The 16,312-nt window shown below is 40.1% G+C and overlaps 1 protein-coding gene across 5 annotated transcripts in view; it reads right to left on the bottom strand.

Annotated features, from left to right (window-relative positions):
• Positions 1-16,312, bottom strand: part of BUB1 (BUB1 mitotic checkpoint serine/threonine kinase) — a 310,629-nt gene that overhangs the window by 66,458 nt on the left and 227,859 nt on the right. The gene's annotated exons all lie outside the window — the stretch shown is intronic.

The raw sequence follows: 16,312 nt of genomic DNA, 5'->3' as shown, positions 1-16,312 counted from the left end.
AACCCCATTGATAATTGCTTTCCAGTTTGATGCAGAGTAATTAATGCTGAGTCTCTGAGTATGGTTAACCAGTTGGTTGTGGGCCCAGCTTAGTATAGTGTCATCCAAACCACATTTTAACAGCTTGTCAATGGGAACGGAGCCTTGTCAAAATCTTTACTGAAGTTGAAATAGATTATATCAGCAGCACTCACCTTGTCCACTAAAATAATGATCTTGTCAAAGGAGGAGACAACATTTGTTTCATGTAACCTGTCTTTGACAAAGCCACGCTAATGCTTAGCACTCATGGTATTCAAGCGGCTTACAAATGTTCTCCTTTATTATCTGCTCTAACATCTTGCCAGGTATTAAAACCCATTGGTCAATCATTCATGGGATCCTCCTTTTTTTTTTCTTTAAAGAGGGGGAAACACATTTGCTCTTCTCCAGTCCTCTGGCACTTCCCTAGTTCTCCAGGATTTTCTTCCTATCTACCTTACTATTTTTCTTAGTTTATTAAAATCAGCCTTTTTAAAATCCATAGTGTGGATTTGACTGTTTCTTTAATCAAGCTTTTTGTTAAAATCAAGAACACTTTAAATGCACAAACACTTAACAATCCAAAATGTCCACCACTTTAATGACTTCAACCCTCCCCTCTCCCCCCCCCCCATTAGTAGGGACCAAATTGAAAGTATTAGGTCCTCAAATTCTGGCCTCAACTTTCTGGAAAAGCAAATTACCACCAAAAATTATGATCATGCAGGAATTCCAGTCCAAACACATATGTAGAGCATCCAGGTGGGGAAGGCTGGTCTGACCTAATTAAGTCTGTTCAGCACTCCTCCACAACTTTAACAACTGTAGACTGGGGATTTCCCAGAGTGCCCAGGAATATCTCTTTCACTCCCCCATATTTTATTTGATGGTTTATTTAACACCCTGTTTGAAGGAGAGTTCCAGAATACTAAAATCTTGCTCACTGATTTGCAGTAAGAAGAAAGTAGTATCTGTGGGCCCCTCCTTAGAAGTCCCTCTTACTCGATTTCAGTTGCTGCCTACATATTATAAAATATGGGGGAGTCCAGGAAGTGAGCTTCTCTGACCACTTGGAGCCTTTGCACAGGAATGGGGAACTCCCACTGTTGCTGCACAACAGTATAATTCTTATCAGCCAGCCAGCAAGAACCTGGGAGTTGCAGTTTAGTAACATCTAGAAAGCCAGTTTCCCAATCCATGTTGTACCCTACAGCTGAAATTAATATTAGAGCTTAATATTTTATTAAGGCTGTGCATGTTTCAAACATTATTTAGAAGTGCTTTGGACTTTGCACAACCACACCAACTCTCTGCTATTCATTAAAGCAGACTAACTTTTTTCAGGCCTCCATGTGAGACTGTACAAAAGTAGTGGCTGCTTTAAGGAGTTGCTTCATTAAAGTTAATGCAACTGTTACATGGGGACTAGGAAGCCTATGTGTCCAACTTGACAAAAGACCATTTGAAAGGCTGTTCAGTTCACATCTGGTTTAAAGGTAAAGAACCACAAAAAGGGAAATCCTTGAAAGTTCTCCAGCCATAATTCCACCTGCCCAACAGACTGTACAGACACATAGGTGTACTCTACTGTTGCTTTCATACAATCTTCCATCCAAATCTTCTCTTCTATGGTGAGATGGACTGTACTTCTACTTAAAGAGATGGGCATTTAAACATTAAAAAATACATATTTGGTGGCTGTTATACAAATCTGTTTTGAGGAGGTATAAATGGCTACCATCAGAGGAATGAAGCAGAGAGTGCATATCACGGCAGAGAGACAAGCATTAACTGGCACTTCCTGATTTATAACTTATCTGCTACTCTGCAGCAATTCTCTAGAAGCACATTTGTAGTTTTTCTCACTTGAGTCTTGAGAAATGTTGGTTTCCAGTTCATAGTTTATTGCAGACCCTGAAAGCCTGAAAGCCAACAAAATGCTCCCATCAGGTGTGGGACAAGAGTTATCTAACACGTCTCCTAAGACTCTCTTAATCATTCAGCCGGAAATCCTCCAGGAACATTGTTTCAAGGTCCACCTTGTCATTAAACAAAAGCAATTGTTGCTGTTTTTTTTTGTCCTCACGTTGCTTAAAGTTTGGTTTCGGTCATGTGACTCTTGAGGTTCCATTTCAAAATAAACACCTGACTTCATATCTGAATTAGTTTCCAGCAGAGAAATTTTGGAATGGATTTGTTCCAAGAGAATAGCTAACACAAACTACTGTATGAGAGAATGTGATCAGAAAATAGTGGTCTGACCCACTGAAAATATACCGCAGATGTGAGAAGGTGGTGACCTCTTCTTACTGTTTTTGAGCCTAAAATTACAGGTTAGAAAATCAGTCACCACAAGCACCCAGCACAACACCACAGCTGCCTGGTTCTCACTGACTGAGGTGGGAAATGCAATTAGATGCATCACTTTAGGTTGTTTTATGGCAAGATATGATTACTTCATCAGAAGGAAAGTCCCTTTCACACAACAACCTAGATATCAGGGAGAGGTGGTCAAATCTAGCATTCACCTGGACATGCTAGTTTTCTATGTGCAGCTGGATAACCACTTGTGCATGGAGGATGCTAAAAAGTGCTGGATGACCTCTAATTACCTATGAATTTTGAATCATTTCCATCTTTTATGATATCTAAAATGTTAAGATCTTGAGAGAACCAAAAGAATCATAATGAAGATGAAACCAGAAAGAGATCTGTAAATTCAAAGAAGTTCACCACAAAGCAATTTCCATTCTTTGCTATATGTCTATAAAAGGGGTGGGGGAAGAATATAAATGGCTGCAGTTCATTGTATGTTTCACCCTTCTCCAATCGTTTTCACTAGGACCTGAGTTCAAATCTTTGACCCAGTTACAATCTCACAGCCCAACTTATCAGAATTTTTATTTTGGAGTTTATTTTTTTGCAGGGGAATGGAGCATGCTGGCTGGGGAATTCTGGGAGTTGAAGTCCACACATCTTAAAGTTGCTGATGTTGAGAAACACTGATCTAATGAATAAAAAAAAATTTCAGAATCTCCAGCCCTTTGCATTTATACCCTATTCTTCCTACAAAGAGCTCAAGGAAGTCCCCATTCCCATCAGCATTCTATTTTCACTGTAAATTTGTGAAGTAGCTCAGACAGAGTTAAGGTAAACCTAACCATACATGACTCCTGGTCACTACAGAGAAGTGGTGTGTTATTGCTTTCTTTGTTTTTGATTTCCCATTCTAGATTATAGCTCTACAATGTTTTGGTGGTCTCACAAGCACTGAAATGAGGTCTTTTCTGCTTAGCACAGCAGGGGGCAGCATCTGTGTGACCTTGGTTGATCTCAAAAAGGCTAAGTACAGTCAGATCAAGTTAGTACTTAAATGAGAGACCATCATGAAATCCCAGGGCTGTAGACTAGGGCAGAAAATTGGAAAAACAGCCTGGACAAAGGCAAAGCATGTTGCCAGAAGTCAAATTCAATTCAAGGGTCCTTTTTATTGTCATGGCCTTTTCTTCAATAGCATGCTCTTGCAGGAATATCCTTCCAGATACATGACTGATGTCGATAATATAATTTTTTGGCACCAGATTGTGATGCAGTAATTTACTTGGTTATTTTGAAGGTTGATATTGCTTCAATCAAGAAAGCCAGCATGGTTTAACGGTTAAGGTGCTACATGGGGAGAGAGGAGACCCAGGTTCTAGCCCTCCTTAGGCACAGAAGCCAGTTTGGTGACCTTGGGCAGTCATGCCTCCTCCGCTCTAATCAGCATCAGGGTCTGTGACAAGCCAGAAGAAAAACAAAAGCTCTTGTCACATCATGCATTGATAAGCCTTGCTATAAGAATGAGGCAAGCACAGGGCAGAACAAGCAGAACTTGCAACTGTACGGGGCAAATGTTAAGAAAAATAAGAGCCCCAGCGTGTCGCTTCAATCGTACTTTATTGTTTTATAATTATTTGCTATTTCTCGATTTGCAATATATGTGCACAGCTTTTCTGGAATTTTTGTTCAGTTTAGGTTTTATGTCGCTTTTCCAGTGCTCTGAATCCGCTGATTTAGAAACACAGCACATAAATAAATATTCCAGTATGCTAACCATTACACTGTGCTGGTTCTGTTGGAGTAAAATCCACCTTTGTTTCACCTCTTTGTCATACAGTCAGTGAAATATGTTTCTAAGCAACAGAAGATAAAACACAGAGACATATAAACATTCACACTGCAAATGGTTGACTTCATCCCTCCTACATTTGAAAAACTATTTTTCAAATACCAATTGTATTTCCACTTTATTGTAAATAAAATTTATCTTTATTTCTATAAACTGTTATTCCCATTCCTTCAAGGATAACATGGCGTTATGTAAGCAGGTTAGGTAGCTGCTTCTCCTTTACCCTTGACATTATAGTTAAAATGCAAATGTTTAAGTTTTAATTTATAAGGGACACCCTGTTCTCTGCTCACAAAACATTTACCCCATAACATTTTGGCTCACATGAGCCACCCACACAAAAACCAGAACAAGCTGGAAGGAAAAAGAAAGCTTTTGACTGTTACATTATTTATTTTTAATCCCCTGCCCCCTAAAAGGAAGAAAATATTTCTTTGCAATCTAGAATTGCCCCTATATGGGGAACATATGGCAAAGATTGAAGGTGGTCTACAGGTTTAAGAAATGTGGGAAAGTGTTAATCTTTTCTCACCCTGCAAGAGGTAAAGTGGATTTGTGAATAGTCTGGGAGGCTTCTGAAACTAAGGGGAAAAATAGGACCTGGAGGTTGCTGGGAGTGCCAGAAAAACGATGACCACAACAGGATATGAACATGTTTTAATGGTAACATTCAGTAAGTGATGAAAATACTCTCATTTTCAGCAGTGACTTTACTGGAGGGTCTCTAATTATACATATAAAGCTGCCTTATGCTGAATCCAAACATTGGTCCAGCTGAGTTCTCTTGTCTTCCATGAATGACAACAATTCTTCTGGGTTTCAGACAGAGAATTTTTTCCTGCCTTACCTGGAGATGGCATGGATTGAATCTGAGCTCTTTGGTTTGCAATGTTTTTCTCCATTATTGAGGGACAGCTCCTTTTTGGTGTGTTCACGGACTTACATATGGTAGAGAGCACAGGGCAACGTTGCCAAGATACAATAACTTACTCATATATGACATTTTGTGGTTTTCAAGAGCCACAAACTGGCCAATCACATTTTAGCCTAATGCATCATGCAAATTGTGCAAAGTCCCAGCTCTCTGGAAAAGGCTCTAATGTTGGGAAAGATACAAGGAAAGAGAAGAAGAGGATGAGCAGCAGCAAGGTGCCTGGACTCTGTTATAGTGGCGATGAGTGCACTGTTGGGAGACTTGAAAGAACAGGTTAGGGATAGATTGCCACAGAGAAAATCTATCTATGGGGTCACTAGGAGTCAAAAATGACTTAATGGCACATAAACAATCATCAATCAATCAATTATGCAATTTCAGCCAGTTGGTTAGTTTATGGTTCCTTGTGTTGTATTATTCAGTAATTGGATTTACTAAACTATGGTAAGTGAATCTTCTGAACACACCTTATAGGGAATATTTAACAAAATTGAATTGTGGTCAGCTAGTTTAGCATCAGTAGACCGATCATCTAAGAGTACATGATCAACCAATTAATGGCATCCCATCTGTAACTGAAAGTAAAATAATCCACTCCAATACTTACAGGAATGTTGTAGCATACTATCTTTTCTAATACATCATCCCTTGAACTCATTACCAGCTTACCAGATATATTACTAGATGTTGATAATTTATATGTGTTGCTTATTGACTAACATTGTCAGGCTTCACATAATGATACAGCAGAAAATCTCAGCTCTCCAGGCACTTCCTTAATCCCTTATTCAGCAATTAGCTTACTTAGCAATTACTCCCAAACATAGACTATTTACCCTGACAAGAATGAAGCCATATATACACAGATGAGTTGCCCTTTGCAATGCAAAGAGGTCAAAGTCTTTATACATGTCTGGGTTCCTCCAGAGTTTAAACTTTAGGCTATTCCTCCCACCTTCCAGAGTCAATGGATACTTGGTAGTCCACTTGTGGCCTTGGGTGGCTCAGACATGTTGTATCTAAAGTCCTCTCTAGCTTGCAAATACACTTACAACATGGAACTTTTTCTTCAAGTCTTCTACCCAATACAGCTTGCAAAATTCTGAGCACAAAACACTGGGTGGTCACAGTTGCTATATTCACCTCTAAAGAAATCAGTAGTAAAGATAGTTGCTATCAATTAATTCTAGTTCCTCAAGGAAGTTTGTTGTAAAATATATCTGGAACCAGGCTACTACACCCCTAAAAGTTGGAGATAGACATCTCCTTCCTAAGCTTTTAATCCAATTTTTGATAGGCAGATGGAAAGCCTACGGTCAATTGATAGTTACAACATTCTGGAATGTGAGTCAAACCCACTTGCCACAGTGGAATTAAAACTTTGTTGCCTGAATTTCCACAATGAAGCTTCCCCAGATAGTACAGCCATTACTGTTCTGTGGAATGTGGTTTGCATGAATACCATAGGAACACATTGCATACTGTATCTATGACAGCATTAGTCATGAGAAACATGCACAAAACCAAAATGTGGTTGGGCCCCGGTTTTGTTAGTTTGGGGAAAGGCTTTATGCAGCTTTTGGATCCTGATGGGAAATTGGAATTATATTTTGCAAACAAGCTTAGTGATGTTGCAAGCCCCTATTTTTCTGAACAACATCCCAGAGCAATAGGAAGCTGTCTTAATGTCAGACCACAAAGTCAGACAGCTGAGATAACCAAATGACAAATATCCATAGCTGGGGTTATGTTTTGTTTCATGATGTCAGATACACATTTTTAAGGACTCAGATGCAAATTCTTACTAAGTTCAAAGTAATATGTCTGATTATGAGATTTTGAAAAAGTCTCTGATCATCCTAAGTATAAAAATGAGACAGTTGTTTCATCACACTTTCAAATGGCAAAACCATGAAGCTGAAAAACGAAATTAAAATTATTAGGAAGATATTGCACTTAGGTCCTATTGCAAACCTATGCAGAGTAAGAGATGTCACTGCAAAAAGATTCAAAACAAGCAAAGAAAAACAGGTGACAAGCTGAAGCTAAAGACAGCATAAATTAACCTGATGTCATAAGACTGGAGGTTGAGTCATGGCAACTGGACCTCTTTTCTTTTGGTTTGATACGTCCAAGCAGCTTCTTCAGAAGTCGAGTTACCATGATTCAACCTCCAGATAATTCCACCTGGATGACTGAGAATCTTCATCAACATGTCATAAGACTATTTTCTAGCCTCCTGCACAACCAGGATTTTGTTCCTTTATTTGTTAGATTTATGTCCTGCCTTTCTTCCAAGAGCTCAAAGTGACATACGCAGCAGTCCCTCCTCCAATTTTTCCCTTGACAGGGGGTGGAGGGGATACACACTAAGACATCTGGAAAGCCCCAACTTGGGAAGATGACCATAAGAAGAACCCTGCTGAAGCAGGCACACAGTCCATCTGGTCTGCCCTGAGGTTTAGCCTGATATTCCTGGGAAGCCACCTGAATTTTCTTTGCATTTTTCTCACCTCTAGCATTCCAATTACTTCCCATCATTTATAGGCACATGTATCCATCATTGATAGATGAGGGGTGTGATGAGGGGGAGCAATTCCTGTACTGATTCAAGACATTTTGCCAGGCTCCAAATGACTGTATCTCTTAGACTTCCATTTGTAATCTTCCTTTGTTTTTCTTCTAGACCTTCCAACTTTGTGCTTTCCATACAAATCTAGTTCCAATACAGAAAAGAAAGGACTGTAGCTGTAAAATGCCTTTGCTGCCTTTCCCACACTTTTTCATTTCTTTTCAGAGCCATCTAAATGAGAGGGCTTCACTACAAATTGTAGCAGCAAATGGCACATTGTGTGAAGAATGATATTTTTTCATCTGTTTTGAATCTAATGCCATCAGTTTATTTGGCCAATATGGAATTTGTCTTATGGAATAACTAGGTAAACTATTCACCTACATTCTGGGTACTCCAGCCAATCCATGACTCAGTTCCTGTTTGGCTGATATGATATCAGACTTCCACCTCATTCACTGTGGTGCCTCTTGTTTCTGGCATCAGAAGTTAAGTACAATGAGCAATATTGTTATGGAACTTGGGCTGGATGATTTCCTGGAACCCTTTCCATCTTTATGATTCTATTGATTTAAGACTGGGGTTTGGCTCTGAGAGAGTTAATGCTGGAGAAGATTTAATGACTCTGGCAAGTATCTCCTTGTTATGGAAATTTTACGTTAATAGCCCACAATGTCTCTGAAATGGCCAGACATTTTTCTGGAAGGAGGACAGACATTTGGAAGAAAAGGGTCTGCCTTTCCTACCACCAACTGACCTTCTCCTTTGGCTTGCTAAAATTTATTTATTTATCATATTTATATAGCCACCCATCTCACATAAAAATGTAAGTTTGGCAGATATTTTAAGGTATTGGATGCCCTTTGAAATCTAATGAGGTAACAATGAATTTTGGATGCTCAGTGAGGTTTTAATGCTATGCCTCTACATTTAGCTTGAATATTTGTAAATAAAGTAAACATTAAATGCCTGCCAGCCTCTAGTGGGAAACCAATGTTGGGTAAGTGCTGCATCTTTGAAAGTGAGAGTTCATGTAACCGCTTTTGTTCTGCTATTTAAAAAAAAACTCAGCCTGGAGCCTTCTCCTTGTCCTGCCTCTCTCTCTGCCATGCACAGACTTGCTCTGATACAAGTTCTAGGAAGCCGCAGGTGACCCAGCCTTTTTATTCTACCATTGGTCTGACCTCTCTGATGTCATAAAAGCAGGCAGTCAAGAGTTAGAAGGATTTTGAAGGCCGAGCCTCATAGCAACAGTTCTTAAATTATATACTACAGGAATAGTTGTCATGTGTTTTCAAACAAAACATTTGCCAGATCCGATGAACAGCTGTAGATCTTTCATTGGCCTGGCTACATAGACAAATCCTTGCTATTTATATGATTACACATATATTGGAGCTTACTGTTTTATTCTTTCTAGCTACTTCTCTTTCTCTGTTATGAAGAGAAAGGATATAATCTCTAAAAGAGCACATACCTTATTAATGAAGGCATGTTACTTAAATTATTCTTCTGGGTCTGTAACATTTTTAATTGCTCTTGGGGAAAACAGACTTGCAGCAAAAAAGCACATTTATTATTGCTGAATTCTTCTCTTCTACAAGGATAAACTTGTCACTGGTGAGTAGGAGGGCTGCTGGTTAATTAGCACAACTACTGTCTCTCAGTTTTGGGTATGACAGGAAAGTGGGTGTAAACATGTATGAACAGGGAATGCAGATAATTCTCAAGAGATCTCAGTGGGTTCTTTATTTAAATTTCTCTGACAGTAGCTTGATTGCTGGGCAGTATTAATGCCCAGCCAGATTTTCTGTCTCCCACTCTGGGCTGGTCCAAGATATGTTGCTGCTTAAGGTACAGCAAGCTAAACTCATCCACCCTTTAAGTTAAAATGTGCAGTACTCAAGGCCTCTAGCATCTGAAGCAGAAACTACCAGACCTCTTGCTATCCCAGCAGTAAAAATGTAACAATATAAATTAAAGAACACTTTACAGCCCTTTCATGAAAGTCTAAATTTGCTGCCTGAAGTGCATTCTTAGCCTACCTGCTTTCAGTGTGAAAGTACTGAAGGACAAACTACACCTTATACTCAACCGTTTGTAATGTTATCCAATACCTGCTGCTTCACTTCAAAGTATCCTGCTAGGCGGGGATGATGTACAACAGAAAACCTGCCAAGGGAACGGTTGGGAGGAATTTTCAGAGAAATCAGCCAAGTGAAAGAGTAAAAGGTAAAACACTTTACTGCGAGGCAGTCTCTCTCAATCCAGGGTATTTTGTAGAACAGCAGTAGCCACTGGCTAGCATTGCACATAGTTTGAAGTCACCGACAATGTCACCAATGATGAGATTAGACTGGAGGAGAGTTAAGGAAAAAGTGAAACTAAGAAGGTGAAGTATTTTCCTCTCCCATCATTTCTGCACTGCAATGTTTTTCCTTATGATGGCCTTTTTTTTGAGCAGCTGTCATTGATTAATTGTTTTAATTGAATATTGTTTTTAATCATTCTTCATTTCCTCACTTTGGGGCTCCTTGAAGAGGAGTATAAAAATAAAATAAATTCCAATAACAATGTTGCTGTTGTATAAAAATGATTTAATACTGGAATGCACCTTAACTATAATCAAAAAAGGTTTTAATTTAGCAATAGGCAACATTTTGCTGGCTAAAGGTCACTTTTTTTTTGGAAAGAGTGTGGCCATATTTAGCAGGAAAGGGTTATAAAGTGGATGGGATAATTTCACAAATGTGGAATAGGAACAGGATTTTCTGTATTGTGTTGTTCCAGGGCTGAGGAAGAAAATTGGATTCTCTTCACCAACCCCAATCCTCTAGATATGTCACAGCTCCAGTTCCAACATGACTGAAGAAAGTCCATTATATTTTGTGATGGGAGGCAGATGTCAGTTTGGAGAAAGTTGTTTTGTTGGAGAAAAAAACAGTTTGACAGAGAATGTTTTCTGGCTGACACACATGGCAAAGAGATGCTACCCCAACTTGTTATTCTGATGCTGTTGCTCCCTCAATGTACTAAATGCCTTCTTATGACTTGCTCTTGATGGTAGTTTTGTGGGCAACTGAGGTTTGTGTATATCAATTTATCTGTATTAACACTCTCACTGGTGGAAGCATTTTCAAAGCCATAAAACCTGTTCTACAACATTTTTCCCATCTTCACCTTTGACTGGGGGGGGGGGGCAAAGAGATCTGCAAGCAGGAAATTTATGAGTGCCCTCAGTTGCCCATGAGGGCAGCTGATCAGCCATATTTTTTAGGCCAGTTTTCAGTGTAGGCCAAACCAGCTGCACAACTATATATAATCACACAAGTTCTTTTACTTTAAAATCTGCTGTTATGTATAGCTATGCAGATGCATTTATTGACTTAAAAAGATACCTGAAACAACCCACATGACTTCCCACTTCTCCCGCAATTTCAGTTCTTGTGGCTTACAGCGTGTGCTCCTACTATAAACACAAATGATAAGCATATGTGACCTTTCAAACTGTTGCTGCTGCCAATACAGCAGTACACACTGGCATATGATCCTTAATCATATTATAAATACAGTGAATACAGTGGTATATTAATGAATGTACCCATCAAATAACAATTTTGTGTGAAAAAAGACTGCCACAACAGGGCTAGAAAGCAGAGAGTTCCAGTTCTGATTCTATGCCAGGAATGACAAACATTCTTCCAGATGTTGCTAAACTGCCACACCTAGGAGCCCAGGCAGCCTGGTCAATAGTTAGGAATTGTGGGAATTGTAGTGGAGCAATATCTGAAGGCCACAGATTCCCCTATCATTCTTGCTCTAGACTTCTCAAGACTGAGAGCCAATAGAGTATAGTGGCTACCATGCTGGATTATGAGCAGAGAAAGAGACCCTGGTTCTTATTCACACTCAGCCATGGAAGCTCACTGGATGACTCTGGGCTGGGTCTCAATCCAATCTACTTCACAGGAAAAAATAGGAAAAGCAGGAACTATGTATGCTACTCTGAGCTGCTGAATAAAAATCAGGATATACAAATCAAACAAACAAATTAGATAGCCAGCCAGCCAGCCAGCCAGCAGCCAACCAGCCAGGGAACGTAGACTGGTGAACTTTCTCTCTTTCCACAAATTCCTTGTCAATGGTGTTCAGTACTACTCATTCTTAAAAACATCTGGGTAGTTGTCCAAGACCATACAGTAATCAACTTAACAGTTGACTGGAGTTCTGAATCTAGTTTTTTCCTCTCAACAGCCAGGGAAAGATATGAAATAATGGCTTGTAAGATAGAGGCTCTTAACCACTGAGCCACATGAATTTATAACTATCCAGTATAGCCCTCATAGATAAAATCTATATTGCTGTTAATAAACATTTGGGAAACCCAAGTCTTTACGCTACTGCAAATCATCCTGGTTAAGGAGTTGGATTTGACTGTAAATATCCAGGTTCACTTGTTCATGGAATTCACTGGGTGATTTGGATCACTCAGATTAATCTAGCTCACAGGACTGGTGTTGTGGGAATAAAATAAGGAGAGGTTTGTTGTGCCTTGTTCCCAGAGAAAAGGTAAAATATTAATACAAATAAATCAATCTATTATAGAGCCCTATATATTTCCCATCTAATGCTGGAATTCGATTCTTTGGAATATGTTTTATTGTCCTCTTTTTTCCCTACAAAATACTTAACACATGGACAGTGCAAGTTAACAGTAGTAGATGAAATGCTGACCATTAAAATGTAATTTTAGATACCAGCAATACTACATATTGTTAAAGTTGTTTGTTCAGAAAAAAGTCTATATATTTTCTGAATTTTTTTTTCCTTTTAATGTGGTACTTACATTTGACAATTTTGCAGAAATGTGAAATAAGTCATCACAGAGGAGCAGAAAACTCATACAAAAAGTAACGACACATGCTTTGCCTTAGAATAACATAATCAGATGTCTAAGGCTAATAATAACTTCTGCACAATAAAAGTTTAAAGAGTTTTACATTATTCTAATTTGTTCAAGAATCCTGTAAGGTTAGCAGTGTTGTACAAAAAAGGAGCATAAGGCTGTGTGATAAAAAGATTTCCCTAAATTCATCTAATACGTCTTAAATCAATAGTAAAATTGGAATTCATCATTGTTCCTTCCTGGCTAGAAACAATGGAATATAAAAAATGTTAATGGTTTTGGAGTTGACGGTTATTTCATTCCATTCTTCCATAAACAGTTTTATAGTCAAAACAACAAAGAGTCTTACTGTATTTTACAGACTAATACATTTATTATCATATAACTTTTTATGGACCACAGTCTGCTTCATCAGGTACACAGATTGGGAAAGGATGAACTGCCCTGAAATAGAAAAATGTCACATGTGACTATTGAGATCAGGGATTTCCCCCCCCCCCTCTTTGGTGGTCTGTCGGGTGCACAGCTTAGACATGTAAGCAGATACAGAGAGAAGGGGGGGGGAAATAAACTCCTTAGAATCACCTGCAAACTGACACATAGCTTTTGAAAGAAAGAAATATAAAAGAAGCCACAGCAGGTAGACAGAAGCAGGGTGGGGTTCTTCTAGACTTGGCATGAGATGCTGCTGGAATAAAAGGTGACTGGACAGGACATGAAGTTGAAGAGGCAGCAGCTGAGAAAGTCAGGAACCAGAATCCACAGCCAGGGAGAATGGCGAGAAGTTTGCAGCAACTGAAGACAGAGAAGGAAACTGCAAAGGGTTTGCAAAAAGGAAAATGCAACTCTGGACTGTAGACAGTGGCAGAGCAAACACCAGGTGGTTCAGGTGCTAGAGAACTGGGCAAGAAGGGTTTCAGAAGGGGTGAGAATAGTAAACTTTGATATAGTAGCAGACAGGCAGGCAGGAAAAGTTGTTCTCATTTCTAATCCTGTAGATATGTGTGGAAGGAGGGAAGAAATTAGGAACTAAACTCTTTTTATTACAGGTAGTCCTCACTTACTCTCCGCAATTGGGACCAGCAATTCCATCACTAAGTGGTGCAGTCATTAAGTGAACCATCACAGGACCGTGCCTACTTATATCAGTTCCAGCTGTGGCCATTAAGAGAATCACCGTGGGTTGTTAAGCACAATATCATGTGACCATGACTTGTGACTTCCTGCTGGCTTCCCCATTGACTTTGCTTGTTGGAAACCAGCTGTGAAAGTCACAAATGGTGGTCATGTGACCACAGGATGCTGCAACTGTTGTAAATACAGGCCAGTTGCCAAGCGCCCAAATCATGATCATGTGACCGCAGGGACACTGCAAAGGCTGCAATTTCGAGGACCAGTTGTCTCTTTTTTTCAGCGCTATCATAACCTTGAAGAGTTGCTGAATGAGAGATTAGTAAGCGAGAACTACCTGTATCAACTAAAGGAGTAGAGTTTGAATCATTTAGTTAAAAATGCTGTTAGTATACTTACAATTAGATGTTGATAGTGTACATACATATGTTAGATCTGTATACACCCACTATATATCCACACACAAACATAAACACTTATCACTAGAATTATTGTAACTACACTTGCACTAAGCTTGTATAGTAATAAGCAGCACTGTATCCACCTGTTGGTTGTGTGTGTGTCTAGTTTCATTCCTATCCATATTCACCCTCCAACATTTAAGTCTCCACTTATTATTTATGTATTAGTTAAATAAATGCCTTTCCTTGAGAGGTCAAGATGGTGCACACATAGTATTTCCCTCCTTTAGTTTTCCCCACAACCCTGTGGAATAGATTGTGGAGATAGCGACTAGTTTGAAGTCATCTAGTGAGTTTCTGTGGAGAGAGGGATTCAAACAAGGGTCTTCTTTGCTCTAAGCCAACATACTGACTGTATCAGCAATGTGTAATGCTTCTCAGCCTGGTGCCTGTCCTTTCTCTGTGCTACTTGCATACCACAATTGGTGCAGCTGGGTATACAGTGGTACCTTGGGTCACGAACGCTTCTGTTCACGACCAATTTGGGTCACGAACAGCACCGTTCGCAAAATTTTGCTTCCGTTCGCAAACTCCGCATCGGGTAACGAACAGGATCTGCGGCCATTTTCCCTGCTGTGACACATGGTCGTGGCTTCCCGTAGGCAAGATCGGGGTAGCAAACAGACGTCCTGTGAAGCTTTTTGGGGTGCTTGTTAGCATGGCTCCAAAGAAAGTGCAGAGCAAGCATGGTAAGAATAAGGTTTTGAAGAAAATAACCATTGAATTGAAGAAGGAAATTGTAGAAAAGCATGAGCGTGGTATTCGTGTGACTGATCTGGGCTCGGAGTACAAGATGGCGAAGTCGACAATCTCGACTATTTTGAAGAATAAAGATGCCATCAAAGGAGCTGATGTGGCAAAAGGAGTAACGATGTTAACCAAGCAGAGGACACAAGTGCTGGAAGAGGTGGAAAAACTTTTGTTAGTGTGGCTGAATGAGAAACAGCTGGCAGGTGATAGCGTTAGTGAAACTATGATCTATGAAAAAGCCAGGAAATTGCACAGTGATTTACTGCAAAAATACCCCTCTACAAGCGCAGCAAGTGAAGAATTTAAAGCCAGCAGAGGCTGGTTTGATAAATTCCGCAAGAGAAGTGGCATCCACAGTGTGACAAGACATGGTGAGGCTTCCAGTTCTGACAAGGCTGCTGCAGAAGCCTACAAGAAAGAATTTGAGGAATTCATGAAGGCGGAAGGATACGTCGCTCAGCAAGTGTTCAACTGCAATGAAACAGGGCTCTTCTGGAAGAAGATGCCAAAGAGAACCTATATCACACAGGAGGAAAAGCCACTGCCAGGGCACAAGCCCATGAAGAACAGATTGACCCTTTTGCTGTGTGTGAATGCAAGCGGCGAGCTGAAGATTAAGCCACTACTGGTGTATCATTCCCAGACCCCTTGTGCATTCAAGGAACACAATGTGAACAAGGCCAGACTGCCTGTCATGTGGAGGGCCAATGCGAGAGCTTGGGTCACAAGGCAATTGTTCATGGAATGGCTGCACGAGGTGTTCGCACCCACCGTTAAAAAATATCTTTCTGGCAACCAACTGCCTGAAAGGTGCCTTCTTCTGATGGACAATGCCCCGGCACACCCTCCAGCCTTGGTGGATGATATGGATGCTGAGTATGACTTTATAAAGGTCAAGTTCCTCCCCCCCAACACAACACCTCTTCTGCAGCCCATGGACCAGCAAGTGATCTGCAACTTTAAGAAGCTGTACACAAAGGCGCTCTTCACCAGGTGTTTCAATGTCACTGAAGAAACATCCTTGACTCTGAAAGAATTCTGCAAGAAACATTTCAATGTCCTCCACTGCATCAGCCTCATTGACAAAGCCTGGGAAGATGTCACGTACTGGACCTTAAACTCAGCCTGGAGGAAACTGTGGCCAGAATGTGTCACTGAACGTGACTTTGAAGGGTCTGATGCAAAGGTAGTGGAGGAGATTGTGTCCATGTGCAAGAGTATGGGTCTGGATGTCGATGGTGCAGACATAGAGGAGCTTGTTGAGGACCATAAGGAGGAGCTGACCACGGAAGAACTTGCTGAACTCCAGAGTGAGCAGCAGAAAGCGCTTGGTGAGGAGCATTCCACTGAGGAAGAGGAAGACAGGGAG

This window comes from Python bivittatus, unplaced genomic scaffold (genome assembly GCF_059951505.1).
Source record: "Python bivittatus isolate LINGU-HERP-01145 unplaced genomic scaffold, Pbiv_v1 ctg000020_np1212, whole genome shotgun sequence".
Lineage (NCBI taxonomy): Eukaryota > Metazoa > Chordata > Lepidosauria > Squamata > Pythonidae > Python > Python bivittatus.
This window is presented reverse-complemented; position numbering and strand designations above follow the sequence as displayed.